At 44.8% G+C, this 26423-nt stretch overlaps 1 protein-coding gene across 1 annotated transcript in view; it reads left to right on the top strand.

The window, feature by feature from the left end:
• Window positions 1-26423, top strand: part of TMEM163 (transmembrane protein 163) — a 527822-nt gene that overhangs the window by 364044 nt on the left and 137355 nt on the right. The window lies entirely within an intron of this gene.

Below are 26423 nucleotides of genomic sequence, written 5' to 3' on the forward strand. Positions count from 1 at the left end.
TGACCTTTAAGTCTGGTGACTCAGACCAGTGATGCTATTGTGGCTGATGAGTCATGCACAATAACACAGACATGTGATTATTATTGTGATTGATAAATCATGCACAATAACATTTAGCTAAGAGCTTGTAGCGTTTAACCTGGCAACACAATTTTATCTTTGTTTTGCACATGTAAATGTTGGAAAAGGATTGCAGAACTTATATTCATGAAATGTTGGGAAGGATGGCAGGTCATATTCATGAAATGATGGGAAGGATGGCAGACGTCATATTGATGAAATGTTGGGAAGAATGGCCTCAGTCATATTCATGAAATGTTGGGATGGATGGCAGAAGTCATATTGATGAAATGTTGGGAAGAATGGCCTCAGTCATATTCATGAAATGTTGGGATGGATGGCAGAAGTCATATTGATGAAATGTTGGGATGGATGGCAGAAGTCATATTGATGAAATGTTGGGATGGATGGCAGAAGTCATATTGATGAAATGTTGGGATGGATGGCAGAAGTCATATTGATGAAATGTTGGGAAGAATGGCCTCAGTCATATTCATGAAATGTTGGGATGGATGGCAGAAGTCATATTGATGAAATGTTGGGATGGATGGCAGAAGTCATATTGATGAAATGTTGGGATGGATGGCAGAAGTCATATTGATGAAATGTTGGGATGGATGGCAGAAGTCATTTTCATGAAATGTTGGGATGGATGGCAGAAGTCATTTTCATGAAATGTTGGGAAGGATGGCAGAAGTCATATTGATGAAATGTTGGGATGGATGGCAGAAGTCATATTGATGAAATGTTGGGAAGAATGGCCTCAGTCATATTCATGAAATGTTGGGAAGTATGACAGAAGACATATTTATGAAATTTTGGCAGAACTCATATCACTAGAATCTACTGATATGTGAGGCACTCAGTTCCTCCTGAACTGGCAGGATAAGCTTGGTGTAGTATTCATGAAAGTAAAGGAAACAAGATTTTCCTTTCCAAAGCATCTGTGATAATCCTGTCTCACAATCGTAGAAACTTTAATGGAAGATTGTTCAAGTTGCTTCCCTGTCAAATGACTATGATTCCTTTGTAAACATTATTTTTTTCTGACTAAAAAAATGACAAACTGAAGAACAATAGTTTTGATCCATAATAGCAAAAAAAATTCCAAATAGGAAAAATATTTCTCCCTTATCTGAACTGGTTATAAATGAAGATCTTTTTCATATCAGATTTTGCCAGAAAAAAACTTTTCATGACTACTGGCTTTAAAATATTAACTAGAAAACGTTGAACCTTATTTCCAAATATCTACTTATTATGTACTGCAAAATGCCTTCGGTTTGCACAATACACCAATATAGGGGGTCATTCCGAGTTGATTGCTCGCTAGCTAGTTTTAACAGCTAAGCAAACGCTATGTCGCCGCCCACTTGGGAGTGTATTTTAGCTTAGCAGAAGTGAGAACGCATGTGCAGCCGCGCTCTGCAAAAACAGTTTGTGCAGTTTCTGAGTAGCTCTGAACCTACTCAGTGCTTGTGATCACCTTAGCCTATTCGTGTCCGGATTTGATGTCATAAACCCGCCCAGCGAATGCCCAGACACGCCTGCGTTTTTTCAGACGCCTGCATTTTTGCAAACACTCCCTGAAAACGATCAGTTGACACCCAGAAACGCCCCCTTCCTGTCAATCTTCTTGCGGCCGTCAGTGCGACTGAAAACTTCGCTAGAACCAAAATAACCCACCCAAATCTAACTCTTTCTGCACATTTTATATCTGCCTCCCCTGCAGTGCACATGGTTTTGCCCAACTGCTAACAAAATTCCTGCTGCGATCAACTTGGAATTACCCCCAATGTCTGGGAAACTCTTATATTTCCATGATCTCTTGGAAGAGTCGGTCACCTGGGTGTGATATGCAATATCGTCATTCAGACTGTTGACATTCATTACAACAACACCATAATGTTGATATATTGATAATGTCAACATTCAGGGTGTTGACATGTTCAGGATGTTGACAGTTAACATGTCGACACTGACATAATGTCAACATTTTCAGAAATGTTGACACCGAATTACTAAAACTAACCATGGGGGTTATTCAGGTTTGTTAGCAAACCAAAAAAGCACACTAATAGGCAAAACCATATTATACTGCAGGTGGGGCAGATGTAACATGTGCAGAGAGAGTTAGATTTGGGTGGGATATATTGTTTCTGTACAGAGTAAATACTGTCTGCTTTATTTTTACACTACAGTTTAGATTTCAGTTTGAACACACCCCACCCAAATGTTAATCTCTCTGCACGTTACATCTGCCCCACCTGCAGTGCACATAGGGCCTAATTCAGATCTGTTCGCTCACTAGTGTTTTTCGCTGTGCAGCGTTCAGGGCACTATTGCGCATGCGTATGCACTGCAATGTGCAGGCGCGTCGCATGGGCACAAAGCTTGCTGTGTGATGGGTTTACGAAGAATCCATTCGCACAGCCGATCGCAAGGAGATTGACAGAAAGAGGGCGTTTGTGTGTGGCAACTGACCGTTTTCTGGGAGTGTTTGGAAAAACGCAGGCGTGTCCAAGCGTTTGCAGGGCGGGTGTCTGACGTCAATTCCGGCCTCGAACAGGCTGAAGTGATCGCAGCAGTAAGGTCAGACCTACTCAGAAACTGCACAAACTGTTTTTGTACAGGGCGGCTGCACATTCAATCGCATACTTGCTAAAATACACTCCCCTATAGGTGGCGACTATCTGATCGCAGCGCTGCAAAAAATAGCTAGCGAGCATCAGATCTGAATTAGGCCCATGGTTTTGCCCATTAGTGTGCTTTTTTGGTTTGCTAACAAACCTGAATAAGGCCCCATATCCATAATTATAGTCTAGCACTAACCTTAATTGCAGCCTAAAGCTAGGTACACACTGAGTGATATGTCATGCGATTCCACGGATCAGACCGACATATCACCAACACTGGCTCATTTCAGGCAGTGTGTATGCCCGATATGCGGGTGCCCATGTTTGCTAGCGAAGTCGTCGGGTTTGATGTAATGTACATCAAACCTGATGATATCGCTATCAACAACATGTATGGTAATGAAAGACGGAACAGTGATCATTCTGTCCTTCATTAACATTTCTCAAAGTGTACCCAGGTTCCGATATGTCAGCACTTCGGGACAACATATTGGCTGGGTACACATTGCTCTAGTGAGTACCCAGCTTAACTCTAACCTTAATGATAATTGCATCCTAACCCTGACTCTAATTGCAGCTTAAACCTAATGATAATTGCACCCTAACCTTAACCCTAATGGCATGTGTTGACATTGTGACTGTCGACTTTTGCAACATTTACATTATGTCGGTATATATTATTATGTCATTCAGAACATGTCAACTTTATGGTGTCAACCTTCTAATTGTTGATATTCTGACTGGAATCCAGTCACCCTCCCACAATTTAACCACTCCCTAATAAACTGGGGGCGTGAAGATATATCGCACATATATCGGCATTGCACAGCTATGATCAACTCGGAATGACCCCCATAGTTACAACCTATTTATCTAGTGCCTCAGCAGCTGAAAAAACAAATGTAGAGCTGTAATATTTTTTTGTCATGCTATCGTTTTTTTTTTAAATAAACAAGACTATAAGAAAGGTAGTTACAATGTCATTACAACCATCTATGTACCATATTTGTTTTTAATAAAAAATACTTATGTTTATTTTTTTTTTAAATAGCGGAAGTGGAAATGCAAACCGAGCACCTAGTTTCTCGCTTGTGCCAGGCCTCCACACTTCGTGCAATTTCCCAAACTCTGCCATTACAGTCCAGGTTTTAAGGATATCCATGCTTGAGCACAGGCATACCTCCCAACTGTCCCGATTCCAGCGGGACAGTGCCGCTATTCGGACACTGTCCCGCTGTCCCACCCGCGGGGCAGTTGGGGGAGCCATTGATCACCCACTGCTCTGCACCGCAAAGCAGCGAGTAATCTCTGAATACATACTGTGCGCACGCCCCCAAAATGAAGAAAAGCAGGTCAGCGCCATGTGACTACGCCCACCCATCAGAAGCCACCCCCCCCCACCCACTTAGGCCACACCCCATTTTCGGGGCACGCGCGCAAGGGTCCTGATTTCAAGCTTTCAGAAGTTGGGAGGTATGCACAGGTGACTTAATTAGTACCTCAGTCAATTTGATTTAGCCATCTGGACTTAAGCATGGATATCCTTAAATCTGGCCTGTAATGGTGGAGTTTGGGAAACTCTGCACTGGAGAGATAAGTATCGCCTATCACTATATATTTTTTACCACAGCAGCTGGGTGACACTCAAAATAATGGGTAATCACAGTAATTATTTTTACTGCATTGATGTTAATAAAAATCTCATAGGGATAAATAGATCAGTCAGTTTACTATAGAAAAGAAGATGGATTGTTGGATAGCGAGGCTCGGAGTGTACTGTGACTAATTTACAGGACATTCACACAGTATCATTTGTACAGTTCCAACTATAAATAAGACTGTGGAATAAACGGTCAGGGAATAATAATTCCAGTTATTAAACGTGGGGAGAAGTGATTGGCTTTGTTTGATGAGAATGGGGAGGACGTCAATTGTCTTGACATGAACTCTATGTGATTATATCATCGGCAGCGGGCAGAATTACTCAGTTCTCCCCTCTGTCAGTGTCTCTCCCCTCTGTCAGTGTCATCTGAGCACGGCACTTATATTATAGTTTAGCTAATTGGGAAAATGAGGAAGTCAGAAAGGGAAAGCAAATCCAGAAACAGAATATCTATTTGTGACATCAATTTCTAAGCAACATGAAAACGTGGCTAATTGCATTTCCTGGGCTCAGCATCAGATCCTAATTAGTGTTTTAATACAAAATTGAAATAAACAAGTACAGTAACAAATATTTCTCTATGTTCATTAGACCTCAAGCATTTTTCTAATTAACCGCATTAGTTGAAAACCCCCAACCAGATGACAGCATTGCCACCAATGACATGTGCAGCCTATTTATCACCATATAAATCCAGATTGTTGTACAGTGTATTTAAAATGTAAATCGAAATTAGACAGAACTTGTGATGGTTAATGAGGTCACCATGCTTGAATTATTTGTTGGCTTCATATTTGATAGAATATGTCTGGGCCTTTGTGGCATGTATTGCTATAGCCTATTCTCACAATAGTTGTCAGCCGCTCACACAGAGAGTCCTTAACCAGGATGCTGGGTTTATTGAATAACAGCAGTAACAGGATATGCAGCAGTAATGCAGGGGTTAACGGCAGTACACAGTAGTAATGCAGTAGTGGTATGAAACACAAGGGAAAAGCAGGTACACTATATGGACAAAAGTATTCGGACACCTGACCATCAACACCAACAGGGACTATGATGACTTTGTATTCAAACACATACTGTATACTTTAATATGGAGTTGGACCCCCTTTCACAGCTATAACAGCTTCCACTCTTCTTAGAAGGCTTTCTTTTTTTTTTTTTTAATAGAGTAATTTTTATATCGTCGGAGAACGGTTTGATCTCAGAAAATGCATAACATTGACAAATCATGTACATTAAGACAGGATAACACTGGTAAGACACCATTCGCTTTCAACATAATAACAAACCGTGTTATTACAGGAACGTGTATGTATATGCAATTATTTTTTATCAAATAAACTTGCATAATCCGAAGTTTAATGTAGAAAACCACATTAAACTTTTTTATTCTTATACCATATTAACACTTACTAACAACAAAACAAAAGGTAAGGAAGAAGAAAAAGAAAAAAACCTGGGGAAGCGGGAAAGAAAAAACAAAAAAGGGGAAAAAGACACACAGAAGAAAACCAATCTAACTCAAACCCTAACTACCAGGGCCCAAAGCTAGACTTCCATTCAGGGCGCATCGGATAGGAGTAAAGCATACAAGACAAAATAGCAATTCAGGGGCCTAATAGCATCCCAGCAACCATTAAATCGTAGGGTCAGGGAAGGAGTATGGGGATTCTATCCATGGGGACCAAATTCTGTCAAATTTAGCAGAGGCATTATACTTCATATATATGTAGCGTTCCTTTAAAATAGTGTAGTTGACCAGGACCTTAAGAGCAGGTATCGAGGGGCCACTGGGGGCCAACCACAACCTCGCGATACACACCTTTGCCAAGGCACATATACTGCGAGCATAGAGGCCCTCCGGGCTGGAAACAAAAACAGAACATCCCATCCCCAGAATACAAAACTGTGGGGTGAGCATGGCACCAGCTATTCCTGTATTCTCCAGAACCGACCTGACTCCCGACCAAAACGCCCGCAGCAACGGGCAATCCCAAATAAGATGCCAAAAAGTACCCATAGTTACCCCACATTTAGGGCAGTCACCCGAGCGACCCGTCCTAAAACTAGCCATTCTAACCGGGGTCATATACGTTCTATGCAATAAGAAGAATGTATTTGTTGATACCTAATGGATTTGGTAACCATGCTCGGATATTCCAAAGCAAGGGTCCTGTCCTCTTCAGTTATGGGGCCCAGATCCTCCTCCCATTTTCCACGGAGACGTGTCAAAGGGTCTGTATGGATTTTAGCAAGAAGATAATCATAAGCAAGGGAAATCATCTTAACTCGACCCAACGTACTTACAAAGGTCTTAATGGGAAATGGAAGGATCCCAGGGGGAGAACTAGCAAATTGGGACTGTAGAGCATATCGAAGTTGAAGGTATCTGAAAAAATATGAGTTAGGTAAGTCAAATTCATCCTTCAATTGTTGGAAGGATTTAAATATATTATCTGTATATAGGTGAGAAATGGAAACTACTGATCTAGGAGCCCAAATCGTCCTCCCTTCAAGCGTATGCAGTTCGGGGAGCCATCTAGAGTACCAGAGGGGGGTGTCCGGGTCCAGACTGTCAAACCGTAAAAGGTCCCTCAGGGCCTGCCAAATCCGCAAGGCCTGAAATATAATTGGGGGAAGGAATCGAGCTATGTTCCCACTCAACAACACCTGCAGAGGAGATAGATCAGGGAAGTAGCATTGAATGAACACCCAGTGTAGAGAAGTGACGCCAGTATCCTGCACCCATGCACTAATATGAGTCAACTGAGCGGCATAATAATACATCTGAAAGTTAGGCAAAGCCAGGCCACCATCACAACGCTGCCTGGTGAGAGTGTTCAGCTGAATTCTAGGCCGTTTGTTAGCCCATATTAAAGAAGACAAAACGCTATTCAGTTTTCTAAAAAAGGAAGGATAAATGTATACAGGGGATTGAAGAGTAATATACAGAATTTTAGGCAATATTATCATTTTGATAAGGCTGACCCTGCCAGATACAGTCAGTGGAAGCTTACACCAAGTCTTAGATTTGCAAGCAACCTGTTGCATGATCGGATCGAGATTCAAAAGTGCAAAGTCAGAGGGGTCATTGGTTACTTGAACCCAAAGATATTTAAATTGTGCTGTCCAACATATCAGGAGGGGGATTTTAGGAGCAATAGGAGGGGGGCCTATCACTGGCATAATGTAGGATTTAGACCAGTTGATACGAAGGCCTGAATATGTACCAAACTCCTCGATCAATTGCAACACAGTAGGCATAGACTTGGTGTAATTCTGCAAAAACAACATCATATCGTCAGCGTAAAGAGCAATCTTATCCTCTCGGGGGCCGGTATGGATTCCCACAATACCCGGGTGCGACCTTATCAGGCAAGCTAGGGGCTCAATGGCTAGAGCAAACAATGTGGGGGACAGAGGGCAGCCCTGTCTAGTGCCGCGAGATAGTCGGAATGAGGGAGATACATAGCCGTTCACTGAGATCCTGGCACTCGGGTGTTGGTACAGTAGTTTAGACCATTTTATGAAATTAGGCCCGAAGCCCATACAAGTTATGACCTCCCATAGATAAGCCCATTCAACACTGTCAAATGCCTTGGCGGCATCCAGCGAGACCACTGCCGAGTCAGAGGGAAGGTCATATGGGATTTGTAAAATGGTATATAATCTACGCAGGTTAATAGAAGTGGACATCCCTGGCATAAAGCCGGTCTGGTCAGGGTGAATAATGGAGTTAATTACTGTGTTAAGCCGAACTGCCAAAAATTTTGCCAGAATCTTAGCATCAGTGGGAATCAGAGAGATCGGTCTATAGGATTCCGGGAACCTAGGGTCCTTTCCGGGTTTCGGGATCACTATAATAACCGCCTCCGACATAGAAGGGGGAAGCTCATTATTAACAAATATATCAGAGTACAAGGCGCGAAGCCTGGGCCCAAAGAAATCAATATGGGTTTTATATACTTCAGAGGGAATGCCGTCACATCCCGGTGCCTTGCCATTAGGAGATAGACCAATAGCCGCAGTCACTTCCTCCAGCGTCAAAGGTGCCTCCAGCACCGCAGAGGCCTCAGAGGAGAGTGTGGGTAAGGGAATATTTTCCAAATAACTGCAGACATCCAAAGCAGAGCACCCTAACTGCAAACTATAAACATCAGCATAGTAAGAATGAAATAACCGCGCAATGTCCGGGGTGGTGTCTACAAGGGAGCCATCACTGTCGGACATTAGGGTAATCGTAGAGCCAGGTCGGTCGTGGTGGATCAGTCGAGCCAACAGACTACCAGGCCTGTCCACCTGCATATAAATATTAGTAGCCCTAAACAGAAGCGAACGCGAGTTCTTATCAGACAGATGAGCCAACCAAGCCGACTGAGCCGCTAACCAGCGTGTTTTTATTGCCGGGGTACCATCTACCAAGTAGCGGGATTCCAGATCTCTGAAGTCACTCTCAAGGGCCCTTGCCCTCTCTCTGCAGGATAATTTATGAGCAGATATACGTCTGATATACGTTCCCCTTAAAAAGGCCTTGAATGAATCCCAGACCACTGTTCCCGGGGCCGACCCTACATTATCATTAAAATATCCCTCCCACTGAGTCACCAGGTCACAGCAGTCGCCCAGTTGTGCCAGCCAAGAAGGGTGTAGTTTCCAGTAAGATTGTCCCCTCTGGCTCTCCATAGCAAGAGTCAACATCAGAGGGGAGTGGTCAGAAATACCCCGGGCTTCGTAATGGACGTCAATTACCTTGGGGAGAAGAACGGGATCAGGTCGATTCTGGAAAACGAGCCATGCGTGCTGGAGAAGCATGAGAACTGGCGAGTAGTAGGGTGCCGAGATCTCCATACATCCACCCACTGCAAGTTATTCAAAAAATCAGCAAATTTAGTAGAACCAGTACCCACCCCAGCAGCCCGCGGAGAGCGCCACCTGTCTAGAGATAAATCCAGAATGTTATTAAAGTCACCCAAGCAGATCACCGGGGTACAAGGAGAGGAGGCTATGAACGAAGCGGCCTGCTGTAGCACATCGTATGAGAAAGGGGGGGGGGGGGGACATATACCGCCAGAATGTAGTAGGGCTGGGAACACAGCTTACAGTCAATAAGACAAACCTACCATACGGGTCAGTCCTGACTGACAGCAACTCAAATTGTACCGACACCCCTCTGGAAAAGGAGGAATGAGAAGCATGGTAGGCCCACCCCACCCAGGGTCTTCTAAGTGACAACAACCTATTCCCTTCCAGATGAGTCTCACAAAGACATGCAACGTCTGGGTCATATTTCTTAAGTGTATTCAGAACTAAGAGGCGTTTTAACTTGTTATTCAAACCTCGGACATTCCATGTCAAGAACTTCAAGTTAGCCATACTCCCGGTAGGGTTCTATGTGCCACAGCGGATAAACATTCCAACAAACGCTCCTGGAAATCATTAGCAAAGGCAGTAACAACACTTATCATATACGATCCCTGATTTGAAAACCACAGTATCCGATGCATCCTACATACTTCCCACATCAAAAAAATTAAATACAGATACCAACATAAGAAAAACAACAAACTGTAAAAAGAAGAAAAAAAACAGGCATAAGGAATAGCAACTGACTGTTCCATAACTTCCCCCCCCCCCCCCCCCCCCCACCCCGTACACCACCCCTAACTTCGGCATACTTATATCCCAAACAAACAACCCTAACTACCAAGAACTAATTTCTTAGTACAACCCTTAATCAAATCACTTGAGAAAGAAAGAGAAAAGTCCTGAGCCACCAAAGCAAAGGGGGGGCTCCCCGGACAATAAGTGGACTCCTCTGGTGAGCAAAATCACAGCATATGCAATGTAGGACATCAGTCTGGAGCCATCTGACGAGCACCCGGAGCATATCTGTCCAGCCATTGGGCCGCCTCTCTAGGGGCATTAAAGAACTTGGTTTCCCCATCCGCCACCACCCTGAGCCGAGACGGGAACAGCATGGAGTAGGAGAGATTTAGGTCTCTGAGGCGCCTTTTAATAGGCATAAACTGGGCTCGGTCTTTCTGGACATCTGCAGACACCGTAACCCCATTCCTGACAAGGGGGCCTTTTGTGCGGCCCAGGCGGAGGACCGAGTCACGGTCTTTATAATGCAGAAATTTGGCAATGAAGGTGCGCGGAGGGGCACCAGGAGGAAGAGGACGGGATGGTATCCGGTGTGCACGCTCCACCGTGAACTGAGCCGTGAAGGATTCAGCGCCGTACAGCTCCTTAAGCCATGACTCAAGGAAATCCTCAGGGTGAGAGCCCTCCTCCCTCTCCGGCAGGCCCACAAACCTTATATTATTTCTACGTAGCCGACCCTCCATGTCTAGCAGCTTGGACTGAAGGGAGGAAACTTGCTGGGTCACTGTGGAGACAGACTGTTTTAAAGGGCCACACATATCCTCCAAATTCGAGACGCGAGGCTCCGCTTCACCCACTCTCTCTCAGATGCGCTGGACATCCTGCCGAAGTAAGGAAAGGTCACACTGCACTTTTTCCATCTTATCCGATAGACGCTGTTCAGATCCTGCAATGGCCTCAAGCACTTGTTGAATAGACGGAGCTGAGGGTGTCGTAGGGGAGTCGGCAGCTGTCGCAGACGGGGAGCAGGAGTGAGTCGGAGAGGCCCCCTGAGGAGGAACCAGCGAGGCCCAGGGGTTAGGTTGTCTTACAAACCTCTCCAGCCTAGCCGCAGCTGTGCGCTGGCCATCCTTAACCATGATGAATAAAAGGTAGTAGACTCGCAGCTCAGAAGTGTAGAAAGAAGCTGACAGCAGTGAAGTCGTAAGCGTTCAGTGTGGATTTATATAGCTGTATCCGAATAATAGGCAAATGGAAGGGAATGCACAGGCAGCGTCCCAAAATAGAAGTGAAGTCAGGAACAGCGTGGAAATTAATATGTAGAGTAAGAGCAGGTGAAAGCAGACTGCAGTATGTTCTCATAAGACACAATCAGTACACAGACAGGGCACAGTAATGCAGGTCAGGCAGCCCCAGAATGCTTACAGCCCTTCCAGGCTAGGATACTAATACAGAGCAGTGGAACAGTCTATGCAGCTGCTCCCAAAATGGCCGCCGGGCTCACGGTGTCCTCTCCCCTTCCCCAGGAGTACCTGCCTCCCCTCCTGGTGTCAGGGCTCCGGGCCGCAGCCTGTCAGGGCAAGGAGGGGTAGCCGCTTCGTCCCCAATATCCCGTGGCATCTGGCGGCGATGGGAGCCCGCCGCGCGAGCTCCGGGCGTCACGCGGCCGAGGGCTCCGTAATTGAGGCCGGGGACCCGGAGGAGTCGCAGGCCGCAGGGCCGGAAGTGTGCCGCCGCAGCCCGCCGGACCGCGGAGATAGCAGAGGAGGGTGCCCGCCGGTGACCTGCAGTGCTGGGAGAGACGAGGACAGGTTGGCACACCAGAGGGGGATCAGGATGTACTTATAGGATGTTGCAGCCGGGGAGCTCCCGGACTAGCTGCCTATTCCTTTGCTGCAGTGGCCACGCCCCCTTCTTAGAAGGCTTTCTAGAAGATTTTGGAGTGTTTCTGTGGGAATTTGTGTCCATTCATTCTGCAGAGCATTTATGAGGTCAGGCACTGATGTTGGACAAAAAGGCCTGGCTCGCAATCTCTGTTCCAGTTCACCCCAAAGGTGCTCGATAGGGTTGAGGTCAGGTTCTTGCACACCAAACTCATGTCTTTATAGTCCTTGCTTTGTGCACTGGGACACAGTCATGTTGGAATAGAAAAGGGCCATCCCCAAACTGTTGCCACAAAGTTGGAAGCACAGCATTGTCCAAAATGTCTTGGAATGCTATGGCTTTAAGAATGCTCTTCACTGGAGATAAGGGACCTAGCCCAAACCCTGAAAAACAGGCCCATACCATTATCCCTCCTCCACCAAACTTCATAGTTGTCATAATGCAGTCAGACAGGTAACGTTCTTCCAGCATCCTCCAAACCCAGACTCACCCATCTGGACTGCCAAACAGAGCAGCATGATTCGTCCCCCCACAGAACATGTTTCCGCTGCTCCACAGTCCAGTGTCTGTGTGCTTTACACCATTCCATCCGATGATTGGCATTGGACTTGGTGATGTGAGGCTTGCATGCTGCTGCTCGGCCATGGAAATCCATTCCATTAGGCTCCCGCAGCACAGTTTTTGTGCTTACATTAATTCTGAAAACTTCAGCTTTGGAATCAGCAGAGCGTTGGCGACTGTTACACACCATGCGCCTTATCAGTCGTTGACCCTGAGCTGTGATTTAACGTGGTCTAGGGCTTTGTGTCTGAGTTGCTATTGTTCCTAAACACTTTCACTTTCAAATAATATCCCTTACAGTTCTCCATGGAATATCCAGCAGGGATGGAATATTCAGCAGCGACCTGGTTGCACAGGATGCGACCAGTCAGATAGAGAGTGTTAGCAGCATCGGGGAAGGGAAACTTCCCTCTGCTGCTGCTGTCAGAGGGACCGGAAGGTCTGTATGCCTCCCTGCACTCTCCCCCACTGATTGCCGTGCTGCCGATCACTGCTGATCGGTCAGCACGGCAGGATCCCCCCCCCTCCAGCGGCTACAGACAATGGCAGCCACTGTGGAGTGTAAATTAACCCTCCCAAGCCACCCCCAGACCCCCCCTGTATACCTGGAGGCTGTCCCAGCTTTCAAAATGAAAGCCACTGTGAAGATACAGATTCTCTGATCACTCAGGTAAACAGTTTAGTAAAATGGCAAATGCCCTTTATTGTAAATATACACACACAGTACACAATAACATTAACAAGCCAGGATGGTATCTTACTTACTAAGTCCCCACAGTACTTTAGGATTACAGATGCCTGCGATCTCCTGCTGTTACACACTGGCCGTGGTTCTGTGTCCCCTGGTCTAGGATACCAGCTCACACAGCGTCCTGCGCCACGGATTCTTGCCAATGACGGCACCGCAATGCCTAGTCAGTGTCTGCACTTCAGAGGTACATCCACTCTCTGACCTTCTGTGTAGATCTATCCCACACCAGAAGAGCTCACTCCTCTTGTTATACCCTCCCCTGTCTATTCATAACACAAGCTGGTCAGTGAGGAGGTCACAGAGGAGTGGAGATGAGGTGTCTGGGCTCCTGTACACAATGGGGTATATAGGATCAGATTACCTGCAGGTCCATACATAACCTGTTTACTACTTAACCTACTCATCCTAGTCACATCTGATTGTACAGCTAGTGGACTTACATTACAATGAATTGTTTACCATGTTAAATAACACTCTGGCATAGACGTATTCCTGTTAATAATTACACACATTCAACACAGTATAACCAAATAAACTATATATTCCTAATATAACAGATAAAATATAACTGTACAATATAATAATAATGCAATATAATACAATATTGCATAGCATATGACTAATAACATATTGGCAATTGGTGGAGTCCATAGGTAAGACCAGGGCTAGGAAAGTAATCGCGGGTATTTTACCACTGTGCGACACATGGCGCAGGCTGTGTCGTCACATTACCTTCCCCTACTTTCTAGCCCTATGTCTTGGATAGCTTAAGCTTGCGGAGAGCAGTGGCACTCTCCTACATCAGACAGTCTGGGCCCCGTCATAACAATGACTGGCTGTACTCCCCTGAGGGCCTGGTGGTTTGTGAATAGCATTTTACAGTTTGTAGGGAGCCCACCAGTGTCCCATGTCCACAGTCTTTGGCAATTATCAGGAGACTTGCGTGGGGATTTCTTTCCCCGTTCTGGTGGGTGCGTGACCCACAGTACATAAATCAATAAAGTCTTACCAGGGTCCGGTGGAAACGTGATCAGCAGTCCATAGTTCTTGTATTTTCCCCCGGTGTCCCATCCAAATACATTAATCAAAGTCCCCTTTGGAGACAGCCGCTGTGTGGGGCTAACAGCCAGTGCAACAGTATATTTCAGTAAGTCCTGTAACTCCCCCTGGGGACTTAATAATTCCCCTACACCCGACTGGGTAAACTCATATTTCAGATAGTCACAGTTTTCCTCCATAAACAAAATCTGATCTTTGGGGCCCTCACTTTCCCTCCCCAACACTGTACTCCCTGGGAACCCCACTTCCATCACCTCTGGTGCATCAGGACAGTGGCTTGCCTCCCCCAAACACGAACCATGCGTATGGTAATTGTCAGGACATAATGGGGATTCCTCCATGCCTGGGGATGAAGATACACCATCCTTTAGGAACAGTCCATGTTGCAGCTGTAGGAAAACCACCAGGCTAGGCTTATCCTGCCCTGGGTTTCCCCCCTCAAAAGCAGATGTCTCTTTCTGCAACACCACAATATTGACAGGCCCCCCAGGACTTATATTTTGTTTTTTTACCAGGCTTTTCTTCTGAGCTATCCTGGGTAAATGCCTCATCCAGCCTGGCTGGCTGGGTAACTTGTGGGATCCCACTCTGAGTCTTTGACGCTTTGCCTGGAGTACAATCTGCTCACCTCCCTTGTGTGTACCCACTAACTCAACCAAGGCTATACTGGAATATAGTTTATATATATATATGGAATATAGTAGGTTCACAGGGACAGTGGCATTATCTTCTCCATTCACTGCATTTACTGTTACATATCCTGGCTGAACATCATTATCCTTGTTATAGTCAGTCATTTCACCTAGCACACAATACCAGTCCAAAATACATTCAGGTGCCTTAGAGTAAAGCAACATGTTCCCTTCCAGCTCCTGCACTAATGTTGTTTTCACCATGTCTAATACCTGGATTCTTTCTGAGTCACAGGGCAGGTACTGGTATTCAGACTGCAGCTCCTTATCATCAAGTTCACTGAATGGGAACAGACCTCCATAATCTTCTGGGAGAGATACAGTAGCTGGGGATACACTGGGCACTTCCTGCCCTGCCTTTTCTGATGGATTAACTGGGGAAGACATGTACATTGCCTCACAATAGGCCTCCCTCAGCCGAATATGCTGATCAGCCTGAAGTGAGACACTTTCTGCGCTAGCTAGGCTTATAGTTGGGACATTACCACCTGTTGCTGCCCTCACAGAGATCTCCACTTCCACACAGTCCTTGTAGCTCTCTTCATAGCTGGTTATTATATCCCCATCTTCCACCTCTGCAAATGTGAAGGCATAGTGCATCTCCTCCTGGAATGACAGACCCCACTTCCTTCTCATTTTCAGTACCCTCCCCCAGTATAGCACATGGAACAGCTAAACACATGGCAGATACACAACTCATCTGTTCCTCAGATATCGCAGTGACGTGCGGTGGGGTGAGGCAGGTGAGGCAGAGCCTTTCCTGTCATACTAACGTTTGTGCCAGAGTTTTGACTGTATAAAGTATGTGAAAAATACAAAGAATTTGTTTGAAATATCTTCTTTGCATTATTCTAATAATTTTTATAGCCAAAACTCTGGAGTAAAAATGCTATGGCAGGTGAGGATAACTTTTCTGCACATCTCTGATCAAAATTCACCAAATTTCCAGGAGTTTATAATGCTGCTCCTGTGTATAATGCCCAGATGTACACTTTGGCTCATATATTGCATGTAAATCTGGCTCTGGTGCTTGCCAGTGCCTCCTGAGCCATTTAGCTCACAACACTTCCTGGTATAGGGTAGTGCAGAGTAGCATTAACTGCACTTACCTGCTCTGTATGACCCAGACACCACTGTCTCCTGACTGGGGGTAACTGCTTCTTGGTGTGGTCCAACACGTCCCGCTCCCTGGTCTGTTCATGCCACCTCATAGTAGCTTTCATCAGCCAACTGTTCGAACTCTCCATCCTCTGACCCAGTTGCTGGTTTTGCAAATCTACATATGAAACTTCAGATGCCAGGTTACGTCGCTGGAACCTTCCCTGGGGTACATCCTGATGGGACAGGGCGGTCTGTAGAATGGTGGCTGCTGGTGCAAGAGTTCGCACTGTAGGACTGTTGTCTGGTAATCCCAGCACCTCCTTTATTACCTGCATCCGATCATTGGGTGTCGCGCCACCTCCCAGCGCTTCTAGACGGGCCTGTAATACCTCCGGTGTCCTATCAAACTTTTCTCCAACCTTCCCCTCTCCAAGGGCTTTCAGACGAGGTTGCACTAACCCTCAGGGTCCCACCTCCGATCCTCCGCTCTCTCTGCGGTTATTGGCATCAAATGTCCCGGCTGCAGGTCTCAACCATTCCGTCACTTGTTCCTCGTCGTCCGACTCCCCAGAGTCCTCCTTTTCATTATCAGGGTGTTCTCAATCCCATAGAACCAATTTCACAATTAGGGATTCCTTTACATCCCTTACGGTCACCTTAATACCGCGCGCTCGACAGACCATATGCAGAAATCTCTTGTTGAGGTTTTTGTACTCCTCTGTTCCTGCCTCCATACTGCAGACTTTCCAAACGTACCAACAACTTTTCAGCAAGATACCTGGCTACTGTGTGCCAAACTGTTTAGAAGGCTCTTAGGTGCCCTCCGCTAACACCTTTCGCAGCCTTACCCAGGGTGAACTGGAACTGAGTGACCCCACTGCTTGCCACCATTTGTGAAGATACGGATTCTCTGATCACTCAGGTAAACAGTTTAGTAAAATGGCATATGCCCTTTATTGTAAATATACACACACAGTACACAATAACATTAAACATTGCAAGCCAGGATGGTATCTTACTTACTAAGTCCCCACAGTACTTTAAGATTACAGATGCCTGCGATCTCCTGCTGTTACACACTGGCCATGGTTCTGTGTCCCCTGGTCTAGGATACCAGCTCACACAGCGTCCTACACCACGGATTCTTGCCAATGACGGCACCGCAATGCCTAGTCAGTGTCTGCACTTCACAGGTACAGCCACTCTCTGACCTTCTGTGCAGATCTCTCCCACACCATAAGAGCTCACTCCTCTTGTTATACCCTCCCCTGTTTATTCATCAGACAAGCTGGTCAGTGAGGAGGTCACAGAGGAGTGGAGACGAGGTGTCTGGGCTCCTGTACACAATGGGGTGTATAGGATCAGATTACCTGCAGCTCCATACATAACCTGTTTACTACTTAACCTACTCATCCTAATCACATCTGATTGTACAGCTAGTGGACTTACATTACAATGAATTGTTTACCATGTTAAATAACACTCTGGCATAGACTTATTCCTGTTAATAATTACACACATTCAACACAGTATAACCAAATAAACTATATATTCCTAATATAACAGATAAACTATAACTGTACAATATAATAATAATAATGCAATATAATACAATATTGCATAGCATATGACTAATAACATATTGGCAATTGGTGGAGTCCATAGGTAAGACCAGGGCTAGGAAAGTAATCGCGGGTATTTTACCACTGTGCGACACATGGCACAGGCTGTGTCGTCACAGCCGCGATGGTCGCGATGCTCCCGATGTTCCGATGGTCGCAATGTTTCCTATCGATGTTTGGAGGGGGGGGGTGTTAAGAAAAAAAAATATATATATATATTTTTTTTTAACTAAAATCATTTGGGATAGGGTTAAATTCATGTTCTTCACCTAATTCACTCATAAAAACCCCCAACAATTTTGGCGGTTTTTGGCAAAATAAATTGTCAGTTAAGTGGTTAAGGAGGTGAATTTTATTGTACACATTTGTCATTCGCATGAGAAACATTAAAAGTAATATAACAAATAGTCAATTAAGAACAAGTAAGCTCAAACATGTGTAAATCAGCACTAACATGGTAGAACCTGTTCATCTTGCTTGAATTCAGCATAACGTCTACTTGACGACTGTGTTAGCACTGTGTGAACACATATATTGAAATGTATGTGTTCACTTTGAGATACCGTTGTCCTGCGTCCGGCCCAACCGCAGCATGCTGCAGTCGGACTCAGTGGCGGCGGGACTGCCGCACATGTGTGGGCACCTGCAAACTGTCATTATGTATGGTATGTAAAAGTGTGAACGTGTGTGTAACAGTTTGTACATTGTATGTGTTGTTTGTTTTTGGCCATGTGTACTGTATGATGCTATCGTACTCTTATGGCACCATATAAATGAAAGATAGTAATCTAAATTGTTTGGTGTAGAAGTCATTGTGCGTGCAATTTGCAAATGATTGAAACAGGGCTGGCTGGAGGGCCATTCGAGTAAAGTGGCTGCCCGAGGGCACCTCCCTATGGGAAGTGTGTGTGTGTATGGGGGGAGGGCAGAGCGGAAGTTGGGACTGATCAGCCAAAGGCAGCACTAGCGTTACCACCCTAATGTCCCGGCCAGGAAATCATTCAACGCCTGGCCTCTTTCACCTCTTCTCCTCAATCTGTGAAGCCTCATCTCTTTTGTCCCCTTTGCTGTCCTTCATCCCACATAAACGGGTGTATTCCTATTTATTCCTCTTGCTGAAGAGCTATGACCACTACTGCCAGTTCTTTACTGATCGAGGGTGAGAAAAATTCTATAGGAGTTTTACGATGAACAGGGTGTGGGAGGAGAGGGAGGAGTGTTGGATATTAGGCCTGATTCAGAGATGTACTCTAACCATCTCCTATGGTGGGAGGACTGCGTATGTGCAGGATGTGTCTCGCTCATGTGCAGCCCTCCATCTATGAGCCCGCTCTGTCTCCCAACCACAGTTTGATTGACAAGCTGTAGCGTTTGAGAGGCATAGAGGGGACATTTTTGGCCAGCGTTCCCAGAAATGGGAACGTGTCACCCCAGTTTCCACGAGGGATGAGGCCATGGTCTGCGTGGCTGCACGCTTACTTCCTGGCCTCGAAACCTGGCCTCACCAGGGTCTGCATGGCTATATGCTTACTTCTTGGCCTCGCAGGCAATGGGTCACAATGCTGATCCGAAGCAGCGTCTACAGACGCTGCACTCAGATTGCAAATGCTATGCAGGAGGTGTTTATTTCATTTAGACACCTCCTGCTGCATTTGTATTTTGATGGACGAAACTACAAAGCTGATTGAGTGCGGCTCTACAATTCCATCCATCTCTGAATCAGGCCCATTGTTTGTCCTCATTTGTTCAGAGAACTATTGGAGGATTTTGTTATCATACAGCAGTTCTCAATCCATACTTGCCTACTTTTGAAAAAGCATTTCAGGGAGATTGTGAAAGTAACACCTATCAGTGCGGACGTGTACTGCTACATCTGAGAGGGGTGTCATAAAAATGACTTACATCCAATTTGTAAATGAGCACCAAGGTTAGTAAGATCTACTTGTTGAACTAAAGACACTCATATTTTTCAGGATTTGTTTGTGTATTGTGTTTTACAAGAGGTTCCATATACTGTAAGTGGTCATGAGAAATCTTATTTAAAATGCATGTAGCCATAGGGATCATTGTGCCTTATAACCAATGCAGGGAAATGTCACTGATGATCCCATTTGAATGTATGTACCTCTGATTTCTTTTATTCCCCCAAGAATGTAAAAGCTGCATAATAGGGATAAGGGGCAATTTAGACAGATTGATGGACTTTATAGTAGGGATGAGCGGGTTCGGTTCCTAAGGAACCAAACCCACACAGACGTTGCAATCCGAGCTGTCGGATTCTTGCGGGTTTTGGATTATATATGTCCTGTGCACTGGTGCCATCCTCACTCAGACTGTGGAGAGTGTACTGGACAGACGTGTCCATCTTCAGTACTGTCACTGTGTTGTCTGGTGTGGTATGGGGCAGGTTGTCTGAAAGGGGTGCTCTCTCTTTCTGCTGTATCTGAAAAGCAGGTGCTCTTTCTGTCTGCTGTATCTGAAAAATGGGTGCTCTCTGCTGTATCTGAAAGGGTGCTCTCTCTGCTGTATCTGAAAAAGAAGTACTCTCTCTGTCTGCTGTATCTGGAAAGGGGTGCTCTATCTGTCTGCTGTATCTGAAAAAGGGGTGCTCTCTCTGTCTGCTGTATCTGAAAAAGGGGTGCTCTCTCTGCCTGCTGTAAATGAAAGGGGTGATCTGTACTGTGCAATGCTTTCGGTGCAGTCAACCGCTGTGTGTACTTATTATATATATTTCTGACTGATTTGTGCGACACTTTAACCGCCAGTGTGTGATATAAAAAATACTTCTCCATATTTCTGACTCATTCGTGCGACACTGTATATGCCGGTGTGTGATATAAAAAATAATACATATTTTTTACTCATTTGTGTGACACTGTAACCGCAGTGTTTGATATAAAAAATACTTCTACATATTTCTGACTCATTTGTGCAATGCTGTCGGTGAAGGTCAACCGTAGTGTGTAATTATATATATTTCTGACTCATTTGTGCCACAGTGTGTGATATAAAAAATAATATATATACAGTAACAGTCAAAAGTTTGGACACACTTTCTCATTCATTTGAATGAGAACGTGTATCCAAACTTTTGACTGGTACTGTATTTTGATTTAAATTAATATTTTGTGCTGTGTCATCCAGGGACCGCAGCTGCTCCGTCCATCTAGAGGTGTTCGGTCAGTCCACCCAAAATAAAAAAAATTGTAAAATATATTTTGTGCTGTATACATCAGTATACATCCAGGCGTGCTTCGTCCATTTCAGGGTGCTGTGTCTGTAGCTCATATTTTTATGCTATAACTTATTGTCCTATTTTCATAATTCTTCTTATCACCACATTGTGATTAATTCAAATTAATATTATTAATAATAATTATAAATTAACTACATTTAAATTAAATTAATATAACTAAAATCTCCACACTTGTATAGCAAACTTTCTGCCTATCAAAGATATCTTTGAGGAACAGAAGAACTTGATCAAAAATAAATTAAAATCATGATTACAGCATCTAAAATGTAGGGCTAGATGCATCATCGCTTTGAGAGTGATAAAATGGAGAAAGAAAAAGTGCCAGCCAATCAGGGCCTAATTGCCACATCACAGGCTGTGTTTGAAAAATGGCAGTTAGGAGATGATTAGCCGGCACTTTTTCACTCTCCATTTTATCACTTTCCAAGCGTTGATGCATCTGGCCCATTGTCTTTTTTTTTTATTCTTCTTTGCCTTAATCATCTTTTTTCTCCACACTTGTATAGCAAACCTTCTGCATATCAAATATATCTTTGAAGAAAAGAGGAACTTGATCCTAATTTTAAGATCATTTTAACAGATGATTACAGCATTTCAATTATATTGTTAATTGCGACATGTTTGCTGCCCACTGCTGTCACTTAGCTTAGTCATCCAGCTACCTGGTGCAACCTTTTGGTCTAAAGTAGATTAAAAAAGTATTGTGAGCTGGGAGGTGTTCAGAATAGACTGGAAATGAGTGGAAATAAATGTTATTGAGGTTACTAATACTGTAGGAACAATACCACTCAATACAGATCCAAAACACGAAGGAGATACAGTTCTAAAACAAAACACAAAACCCGAAAAATGGCACGGCGCACAAACCTACTTTATAGGGAGTCATGGAGATTGCTGGTCTATTCAGTGAGTCAGGGAGATGGCTACTATTTCAGGGAGTCTCCTGCAGAATGTGGGAGGGTAGGCAACTATGGCTCAATGTACTTTGCTCAAGTTGTATGCCTCATGCATTCCCAATTACAGCTAGATTTCACTTACTCTTCTTTGCATTCCCTGCAGTTTTTCAAGAAAGACTTTTACCTACTGGGATTTGCAGTAGTGCAGATAGGACCTATTTATTATCCCGATATGGTCCCAATAATTATCATTTCTTATAATTAAGTATTGGTGCCATTTAACAAGAATCACATGCATGGACAGCAATGTGTAAAGAGTAAAGTGTTATTACTTTGCTTGCTGGTTCAGGACATGCTACTGCCCATGTACGGTCATCAGACCACGCACGTGCAAGCGGCCATTACCAGGGAGGGATTCTACAGTAACCTTTGTGGCGTGTAGACTAAAGACCTGACACTTTCACCAAGCGGGGACCCGACAATTCCTCGTAGCCTTAGCTAAAGCCATAATGCCGGCTGCTGAGTACCTATTGCTGGAAATGCAGACTTTATTAGCTAAGCTAAGCTTACCTTTCTTTGTTAAATACTGTAAGTAGAACATAACCCCTTTAGCGAGTGCTAACGCAATTATGACTCCGTAGGTCTCAGCTACGGCTCCCAGTGATGACAAACTGTCTGTGGATCTCAGGCTCACTCTGCTGACGCTTCTGCAGTGGTCCCCAGTACACCATCAGTGGGTATTCGTTGACGATTGGCACCACTTCAGCGTCATCGCTTGCCAGTCACTGTCCTCAGACCTGCGGCACCATACCCCGCTCTGCTCCTCTGCAACTATACTGCTCATGTGCAACCACAGAATTGCCTTTCTGCTGGCAGATTGTCCCTTTTTGGCGGATTGTGGCTACACCTAATGGCAGCCTCTTAAACTATAATGTCCATTGGCTCCTGTGGAGCCAGGAATATTGCATCCGTACATTAAAGCACGTTTGATTTTTGCTTAAAAATAAATTATTAAATAACAATTTATATTATATATTAATGATTTGATTAATTTGTACAAAAAGTAGTACTGCAAAAAAAAAAAAACCTATCATAGCAAATCCCACTTTTCTTTCTTGTAAGGTCATGGTTCCTGTCAGTGTTGGCAGGGTCTGATTATGAGAATGCCGACATCACAGCCCACTCCCACTGCAAGGTGATGTTATTGTGCAGGGGTTGGTGTCACCAGCACTTGACTGTCAGGGAAATCCTGAAGGGGAGGTCCAAAAAGTAAGCACTTAGTGCTATCTAATCTATCTTCTTATCTTTTTTATGTATCCAATATATCTTACCTATCTAACAGGGAGGTGTAGTCAAGGGAGGCAGGGTCTCCCCTGTCATACTCCAGCGTTTTGATATAAAAATGATCAGAATAATGCAAAGAAAACATTTATAACTTATAAACATATTCTTTGTTTATTGTAATCATTTTTATAGTTTAAACTCATCAAATTTGTGGAGCTCCCTAGTTTGGTAAGGAGAGACTGCCTCACCTCTGATAGCAAGACACTGCTTGCAGAGCTGGGGGCAGGGCCTTGAGCACTGATAGACACCTTGGATGTGTCATGTGACCAGGAAATGCACTGCTCACAGACCAGAGTAGGCCTTTGGTGGGTTAACATCAATGGTGTGAAACCATTATCAAGGAAATGGTTTCACCCACCTCTGCTTTAGTGTTAAGTGAGCTGCAGGCCAATCAGGGGCATGGCTTCATGGGTGTTGGTGGGCAGAGCTATGCTCCGTGTACCAACACCTTGGAGAATAAACAATAAAACAATTGGTACATCTGTAGCATCAATGCCAAGAAACCATCTGGTTCTCCCCCATGGGTGGTAAAAGTAATTACTATTGGTCATAGACCATGGATGATTTCAAATCATCGATTGTCGATGGCCATCCATAGACCAGAGCTCAACAGCAACTTTGCCAGCCATGGCGGCAAAGGAGGAAAGAGTAGGGCTGCCAGATTTACACACAATGGGGGTCATTCCGAGTTGTTAGCTCGGTAAATTTCTTCGCATCGCAGCGATTTTCCGCTTAGTGCGCATGCGCAATGTCCGCACTGCGACTGCGCCAAGTAAATTTGCTATGCAGTTAGGAATTTTACTCACGTTTTTTTCCTCGTTCTGGTGATCGTAATGTGATTGACAGGAAGTGGGTGTTTCTGGGCGGAAACTGGCCGTTTTATGGGTGTGTGTGAAAAAACGCTACCGTTTCTGGGAAAAATGCGGGAGTGGCTGGAGAAACGGAGGAGTGTCTGGCCGAACGCTGGGTGTGTTTGTGACGTCAAACCAGGAACGACAAGCACTGAACTGATCGCAGATGCCGAGTAAGTCTCGAGTTACTCAGAAACTGCACAGAGATGTCTTATCGCAATATTGCGAATCTTTCGTTCGCAATTTTGATAAGCTAAGATTCACTCCCAGTAGGCGGCGGCTTAGCGTGTGCAAAGCTGCTAAAAGCAGCTTGCGAGCGAACAACTCGGAATGACCCCCAATATGTGAGCCAAAGGGTACATGTGGGCATTATACACAGGTGCAGTATAACAGATGCAGCAGTATACTGCTGCAAATTTAGATCAGAGATGTGCGCAAAAGGAAGGAAGGTGCCTCACCTACCATAGACTTTTTGCTCCAGAGTTTTTACTATAAAAAAAAATTAGAATAATGCAAAGAAGATATTTCTAGTAAATTATTTGTATTTTTCATATACTTTATATAATCAAAACTCTGGCATATATGTTAGTATGACAGGAAAGGCTCTTTTTCACCTGCCTCACCCCACCGCATGTCACTGGGAAAGAGGGCTTATGTCTTAGGTGTAGAAGAGAAGACAATGATTCAGGTAGGAGAATCAATGGACACTATACTGTAGCTTTAGAAGAGATTAATAGCTACACAAAAAAGCAGACCTAAAGCCAGTTACACTCATTGGGTGTAGTGTAGTGAGGGGAGAGTTACACTGAGTAGGGGGTGAGACAGGCTACCCACACTCAGACCCACCCCACTGTGTGCCTCCCCAGTCATTGACAGCACCGCACGTTACCGCTATCTAATCTATCTAGAACACACAGAAATGCCCTTCCCCAGTTCTCATAAACAGTGCTGCAATCAGGAACAGTGAGTGTGTTTGCTGCTGCAGTGAACGAGAGGTGAGCGCTATAGCCATGGGTGACGCCGTATACTGCTGTCCGTGGGACACTAACAGTCAGGTTCCTGCCTTCTGATTCAGTGGTGGAACTTCTGACAGGGTGTCCAGAGGCATAGTCTGCAGGTGCTGTCCCCTAGAAACTCTGCCTTACCCTCCAGCAACCCTTTGTCATCTCATACCTGGAGCTTAGATGTGAAGTCCAGGAGGGGGCTGTGACATTTACGAGGTGCTGTCTTTGTAAATGCATCATCTATAAATGGCCGTGCACTGCCTCTAGCGCACAGTCATTTACATAGATTGCATATACAAGGTCTGTATTGGCAAACACTATGGCGGTAGATGGCAGCAGTGTGCAAATGGAGGTTAGTCCAAATGGCAGATGACTTAACCAGGCAAGGTTTATCAGCCAGGTAGAAACAGGAACAGGTAACCACAGGGTTAATAGCAGGTACAGGGTGACAGGATTGTCCAGTTGCAGCCATACTGTGCATGCGCAAAACACCAGGAAATTTCTGCAGTGCTGCTGCTGCTAACACGGCACTCCAGAAGGTAAGTATTGAAGAAAATGGGTGCAGGGGGCCCCTTGTGTACCGTACACACTGCACATATTATAAATACGCCAGAGTGTGTGTGTGTGTGTGTGTAGTACCATGTACATATGTGTCCCATGTGAATGTTCAGAATTGATGATTATTTAAAAACAACTTCTTTAAATAATATCAAACTTTTTTTAAAGTTTTGAAACAAACAATAACACACACTTTCGCTGTGGCCTGGTGTTTTTCTGTGATCATTTGCATTTTTTAATATCCTTGTAATTTACAGTAATGTCTACTAGAGATGAGCGGGTTCGATTCCTCGGAATCCGAACCCCCCGAACTTCACCCATTTTACACGGGTCCGAGGCATACTCGGATTCTCCCGTATGGCTCGGTTAACCCGAGCGCGCCCGAAACGTCATCATCCCGCTGTCGGATTCTCGCGAGTTTCGGATTCTATATAAGGAGCCGCGCGTCGCCGCCATTTTTCACTCGTGCATTGGAAATGATAGTGAGAGGACGTGGCTGGCGTCCTCTCACTTTGTTTCAGGGGGCTGCATATCTTTATTCTGGGGACCAGCAGTATTATAGGAGGAGTACAGTGCAGAGTTTTGCTGACCAGTGACCACCAGTATACGTTGTCTGCCTGAAAAACGCTCCATATCTGTGCTCAGTGTGCTGCATATATCTGTGCTCACACTGCTTTATTGTGGGGACTGGGGACCAGCAGTATTATATAGGAGGAGTACAGTGCAGAGTTTTGCTGACCAGTGACCACCAGTATACGTTGTCTGCCTGAAAAACGCTCCATATCTGTGCTCAGTGTGCTACATATATCTGTGCTCACACTGCTTTATTGTGGGGACTGGGGACCAGCAGTATTATATAGGAGGAGTACAGTGCA

This window comes from Pseudophryne corroboree, chromosome 7, assembly GCF_028390025.1.
Source record: "Pseudophryne corroboree isolate aPseCor3 chromosome 7, aPseCor3.hap2, whole genome shotgun sequence".
Classification (NCBI taxonomy): domain Eukaryota; kingdom Metazoa; phylum Chordata; class Amphibia; order Anura; family Myobatrachidae; genus Pseudophryne; species Pseudophryne corroboree.